Genomic DNA, 6,199 nt, shown 5'->3' with positions numbered 1-6,199 from the left:
CCCCCACTTCACTCCAAAAAATCAGAGACCTGCACTTTCTACCATAAAGTGCTTCAAACGGCGCCATCTCAATGCTTGAATGGTAACTGTTGTTGTAGGAAAATTCTGCTAACGGTAGGTGTCGATCCCAACTATTTTCGAAATCGATAACACATGCTCGTAGCATGTCTTCAAGGGTCTGTATCGTCCTTTCACTTTGCCCATCAGTTTGTGGATGATAAGCAGTACTCATGTCTAGACGAGTCCCCAATGCTTGTTGCAATGTCTGCCAAAATCTTGAAACAAATCTGCCATCCCTATCTGAGATAATAGAGACTGGTATTCCATGTCTGGAGACAACTTCCTTCAAGTATAATCACGCCAACTTCTCCATTTTATCATCTTCTCTCATTGGCAGAAAGTGTGCTGACTTGGTAAGACGATCGGCTATTACCCAAATTGTATCATAACCACTTGCAGTCCTTGGCAATTTAGTAATGAAATCCATGGTAATGTTTTCCCATTTCCATTCCGGGATTTCAGGTTGTTGAAGTAGACCTGATGGTTTCTGATGTTTAGCTTTGACCTTAGAACACGTCAAACATTCTTCTACGTATTTAGCAATATCGGCTTTCATACCCGGCCACCAAAAGTGTTTCTTAAGATCTTTGTACATCTTCCCCGCTCCGGGATGTATTGAATATCTGGTTTTATGTGCTTCCTTAAGTACCTTTTCTCTCATATCTCCAGACTTTGGTACCCAAATTCTTTCAGCCCTATACCGGGTTCCATCTTCCCGAATATTAAGATGTTTCCCCAATCCTTTGGGTATTTCATTCTTCAACTTTTCTTCTTTTACAACTCCCTACTGCGCCTCCTTTATTTGAGTAGTAAGGTTAGTACGAATAATTATATTCATAGCTTTTACCCGTATAGGTTCTCTGTCCTTTCTACTCAAAGCGTCGGGTACCACATTCACCTTCCTCGGGTGGTAACGAATCTCAAAGTCGTAATCATTCAACAATTCAATCCACCTACGCTGCCTCATGTTCAGTTGTTTCTGATTAAATATGTGTTGGAGAATTTTGTGGTCGGTATATATAATACTTTTGACCCCATATAAGTAGTGCCTCCAAGTCTTTAATGCAAAAACAACAGCGCCCAATTTCAAATCGTGAGTCGTATAATTTTACTCGTGAATCTTCAATTGTCTGGACGCATAAGCAATTACCTTCGTTCGTTGCATTAATACACAATCGAGGCCTTTCTTTGAGGCATCACAATATATCACAAAAGCATCATTCCCTTCAGGCAATGACAATATAGGTGCCGTAGTTAACTTTTTCTTCAACAATTGAAACGCTTTCTCCTGCTCATCCTTCCATTCAAATTTCTTCCCTTTATGTGTTAATGCAGTCAAGGGTTTTTACTATTTTGGAAAAATCTTGGATGAACCTTCTGTAGTAACCAGCCAGTCCTAAAAATTGGCGTATATGCTTAGGAGTTTTCGATGTTTCCCACTTTTCAACGGTTTCAATCTTTGCTGGATCCACCTGAATACCTTCTTTGTTCACTATGTGTCCGAGGAATTGAACTTCTTCCAACCAAAATGCACAATTTGAAAACTTAGCGTACAGTTTTTCTTTCCTCAACAACTCTAGCACTTTTCTCAAATGTTCTTCGTGCTCTTGATCATTCTTTGAGTAAATAAGTATGTCATCGATGAAAATAATGACAAACTTGTCAAGGTATGGTCCACACACTCGGTTCATGAGGTCCACGAACATAGCTGGTGCGTTAGTCAACCCAAACAGCATAACCTTAAACTCGTAATGACCGTAACGCATTCTGAAAGCATTCTTCGGAATATCATCCTCCTTCACTCGCATTTGATGATAGCCAGAATGTAAATCAATCTTCGAATAAACTGACGAGCCTTGTAGTTGATCAAATAAGTCGTCGATTCTCGGTAGTGGATAACGGTTCTTGATGGTAAGTTTGTTCAACTCTCGGTAGTCGATACACAACCTGAATGTACCAGCCTTCTTTTTGACAAACAAAACAGGAGCTCCCCATGGTGATGTACTTGGTCGTATAAAACCACGCTCTAAAAGTTCTTGTAGTTGGTTTTGGAGTTTCTTCATTTCACTGGGTGGGAGTCTGTATGGAGCACGAGCTATTGGTGCAGCTCCTGGTATAAGGTCTATTTGAAATTCAACGGATCGATGTGGGGGTAATCCCGGTAATTCTTTCGGAAATACACCGGGAAATTCTTTTGCGACAGGAACATCACTGATGTTCTTTTCTTCAGGTTTAACTTCCTCGATGTGTGCTAGAATGACGTAACAACCTTTTCTTATTAGTTTTTGTGCCTTCAAATTACTAATAAGATTTAACTTCGCGTTGCTCTTTTCTTCGTACGCCATTAAGGATTTTCCTTCTTTTCGTACAATGCGAATTGCATTTTTGTAACATACGATCTCTGCTCTCTCCCTTTTCATCCAGTCCATGCCAATTATCACATCAAAACTCCCTAACTCTACTGGTATCAAATCAATCTTAAATGTTTTGCTAACCAGTTTAATTTCTCGATTCCGACATATTTTATCTGCCGAAATTAATTTACCATTTGCTAATTCGAGTAAAAAATTATTATTCATAGGCGTCAATGGACCACTTAATTTAGCACAAAAATCTCTACTCATATAGCTTCTATCGGCACCCAAATCAAATAAAACATAAGCAGCTTTTTCATCAATAAGAAACGTACCCGTACCAAGCTCCGGGTCTTCTTGCGCTTCTGTCGTATTAATATTGAAAACTCTTCCGCGGCCCTGTCCATTATTATTCCCCTGATTTGGGCATTCGTTTCTGATATGACCCGGCTTCCCACATCCATAACAAATAATAGCGGTATTATTTGTTCCGACATTATTTGTTCCTTTGTTCTTGTTAGCCATTGGTCCGTAAACTTCACACTTCGTCGTACCATGACCCTTTCTATTACACTTAGTACACGATGTTGTATAAAGCCCAGTCGGATGGTATCCTTCACACCTCTGGCATGGTTTCTGCCTCTGGTTGTTATTGTTGGGATTGTTGTTGTTGCAGTTGTTGTTATTGTTGGAACGGTTATTGTAGTTGTTGTAGTTATTGTTGGGATTGTTATTGTTGTTGCGGTTAAAGTTGCGGTTGTGGTGGTAGTTATTGCGTTTGTAATTGCGATTATTGTTGTTGTTGTTGTATTGGTGACTCTTGTCACTGTTTTCTTCCTACTTCCTCTTGACTTGTTTCGTGTTGGCTTATTCGGTCGCTTGCTCTTTAATTCTACCCTCAATCTGATTTATGAGTTTATGAGCCATTCGACTTGCCTTCTGTATGGAAGCAGGCTCGTGTGAACTCACATCTTCTTGAATCCTTACTGGTAACCCTTTTACAAACGCGTCGATCTTCTCTTCTTCATCTTCGAACACTTCCAGACACAATAGGCACAACTCTGTGAATCGTCGTTCATATGTAGTAATGTCGAACCCTTGTGTTCGTAACTCTCTAAGTTCTACCTTGAGCTTATTGACTTCGTTTCTAGGACGGTACTGCTCGTTCATCAATTGCTTGAATGCCGACCATGGTAGTGCGTAAGCAGCATTTTGTCCTACCTGTTCAAGATAGGTGTTCCACCACGTTAACGCAGTACCTATGAAGGTATGCGTAGCGTACTTAACTTTGTCCTCTTCAGTACACTTACTTATGGCAAACACCGATTAGACTTTCTCGGTCCACCGTTTCAATCCAATTGGTCCTTCGGTTCCATCAAATTCCAAAGGTTTGCAGGCAGTGAATTCTTTGTAGGAGCATCCTACACGATTTCTTGTGGAATTAGTTCCACTGCTAGATCCATAGTTATTGTTATTTTGCATCGCAGCATGTACTGCGGCTGTGTTTGCTGTAAGGAAAACACGGAAGTCTTCCTCGATCATGTTCAAATTATGACGAGTCGTCGGTGCCATTTCCTTCAAAAATAGCCCAAAAGAATTAAGTTAATCATATAGAATATTAAGAGTAGTCAACAGTATTTCGTAGCATAATATAAACTCATTTATAAAAGCTTTTTCTTCATATTAGCGTTTTGTAGTTTTAATTCGGGTAGTACCTACTCGTTAAGTTCATACTTAGTAGCTAATATACAATTCAACTACTACGATTCTATATGAAAAACTTATTACAATAATATTTTGCGTTCAAACTTTTATACAATATTTTACAAACATACAATACCACTATTATACATATAGGATAAAATATAGCACATAATATCTTTGCTACTCGGCAGCTATAAAGGCAATTCTAGTTAATACGCAAGTTGTTCAGCAAAAGAAATAAAGACACGTAATTCATAAGTCCAGAAACAAGTCATGCATTATGGTTTTACTAAGACGACTTCCCATCCTTGGTCTTGTGGAAAGTAACCGTTATGACCATTGGCTAGGCAGCATGTTGTAATGTCGTCAAAAGGACGAGGGTTTCGTAATGTCCAACAGCCTCGTAATAATCTAAAAACCTTGTTTCTCACCCCAACTACTGAATCCGTCACTTGTGGGAATGTTTCATTTAATAGTTGTAATCCGATGTTCTTTTTCTCACTTTGGTGAGAAGCGAAGATCACTAACCCGTAAGTATAACATGCTTCTTTATGTTGCATGTTAGAAGCTCTTTCTAACTCACGAAATCCTATGTTGGGATATGTTGAGTCAAAATAGGTTCTTAACCCGTAGCATAAAATTGCATTTGAGTTCCCTGTATTTAACGCTTTAAAGAAAACATGGCGTAACTTACGGTCTCCCCAATGCGATATACCCCATCTATCAAAGGAAAGCCTTTTGTAAACTAAGGCATTTCTGGAAAGTCTTTCAAATGTTTGACAATTTAATTTCGCCATAACAAAATGTGCTGATGAATTCTGACCGACTCTAGACAAGATTTCCTCAATCATATCCTCTGGTAGGTCTTCTAAAATATTCGGTTGTCTACCCTTAACGTCTATTTTTTTTACTGTAGATAGACAAGGATTAGATTCGTAAAAGATAATTAAGAAACAATACAAACAATTTTTACATAGAATATAAAAGTACAAGCACACTACAATACGTATAATACACAACATAATTACAACCCTCTAATCTGAATCACTGGTTTCTTCTTCTTCGAACTTGGTTCGCTTTCCTAATTTTCCAGGGATATATGGTGTTCCTCTAATACGAGCCATTGTTTTCCACAATGGTTTAGAAAAACCTGGTGGTTTAGAGGTTCCCAGGTTATTGTTACATTTTAGGAAATACGGATGTTGCCGATACATATAAAGTTCATCGGGGTTGGAATCAGGTTTCTCAATTTTTATACCTTTTCCCCTATTATTTTCTTTTGCTTTATTAAATTGGGTCGAGGTAATTTCTATAACATCATCGGAATCCTCATCGGGATCCGATTCATCGGAAAATTGGTAATCTTCCCAATATTTTGCTTCCTTGGCAGAAACACCATTGACCATTTTTAACTTTGGTCCGTTGGTTGAGGATTTTCTTTTATTTAATCGATTTACTGTAGGTATCAATATTTCTTCCTCCGGAACCTCTTCTTCTTCCGGTTCCTCCTCTTCCGGTTCCTCCTCTTCCGGTTCCTCTTCGGGAATTTGTAAATCTTCCCAATATATATTTGACTCTTCATTGTTATTAGGCGAGTCGATGGGATTTGTACTAGAGGTTGACATCTATCACACAATATCAAACATGTTAAGAGATTAATTTATCACATAATATTTACATGTTACAATTTATAGTTTCCAATAAAAAAATATTAAGCAATCATTTTTAAAGAAAACACGGTCGAAGTCCAGACTCACTAATGCATCCTAACAAACTTGATAAGTCACACTAATGCAAAGTTTCTGGTTCTCTAAGACCAACCCTCAGATACCAACTAAAATGTCCCGTTCATATTGATTATAAACGTTCCATATTAATTGATTTCGTTGCGAGGTTTTGACCTCTATATGAGACGTTTTTAAAAGACTGCATTCGTTTTTAAAACAAACCATAACCTTTATTTTATCGACAAGGTTAAAAGGACACCACCTAGATTATCAGAAATGATAATCTAAAAATATCACACTTACACACTACCAATACATATTGGTTTACAATATTAATATGTTACAACAAAGTAA

The sequence above is a fragment of the Rutidosis leptorrhynchoides genome, chromosome 2 (genome assembly GCF_046630445.1).
Source record: "Rutidosis leptorrhynchoides isolate AG116_Rl617_1_P2 chromosome 2, CSIRO_AGI_Rlap_v1, whole genome shotgun sequence".
Taxonomy (NCBI): domain Eukaryota; kingdom Viridiplantae; phylum Streptophyta; class Magnoliopsida; order Asterales; family Asteraceae; genus Rutidosis; species Rutidosis leptorrhynchoides.
Note: the sequence above shows the minus strand (reverse complement) of the source record.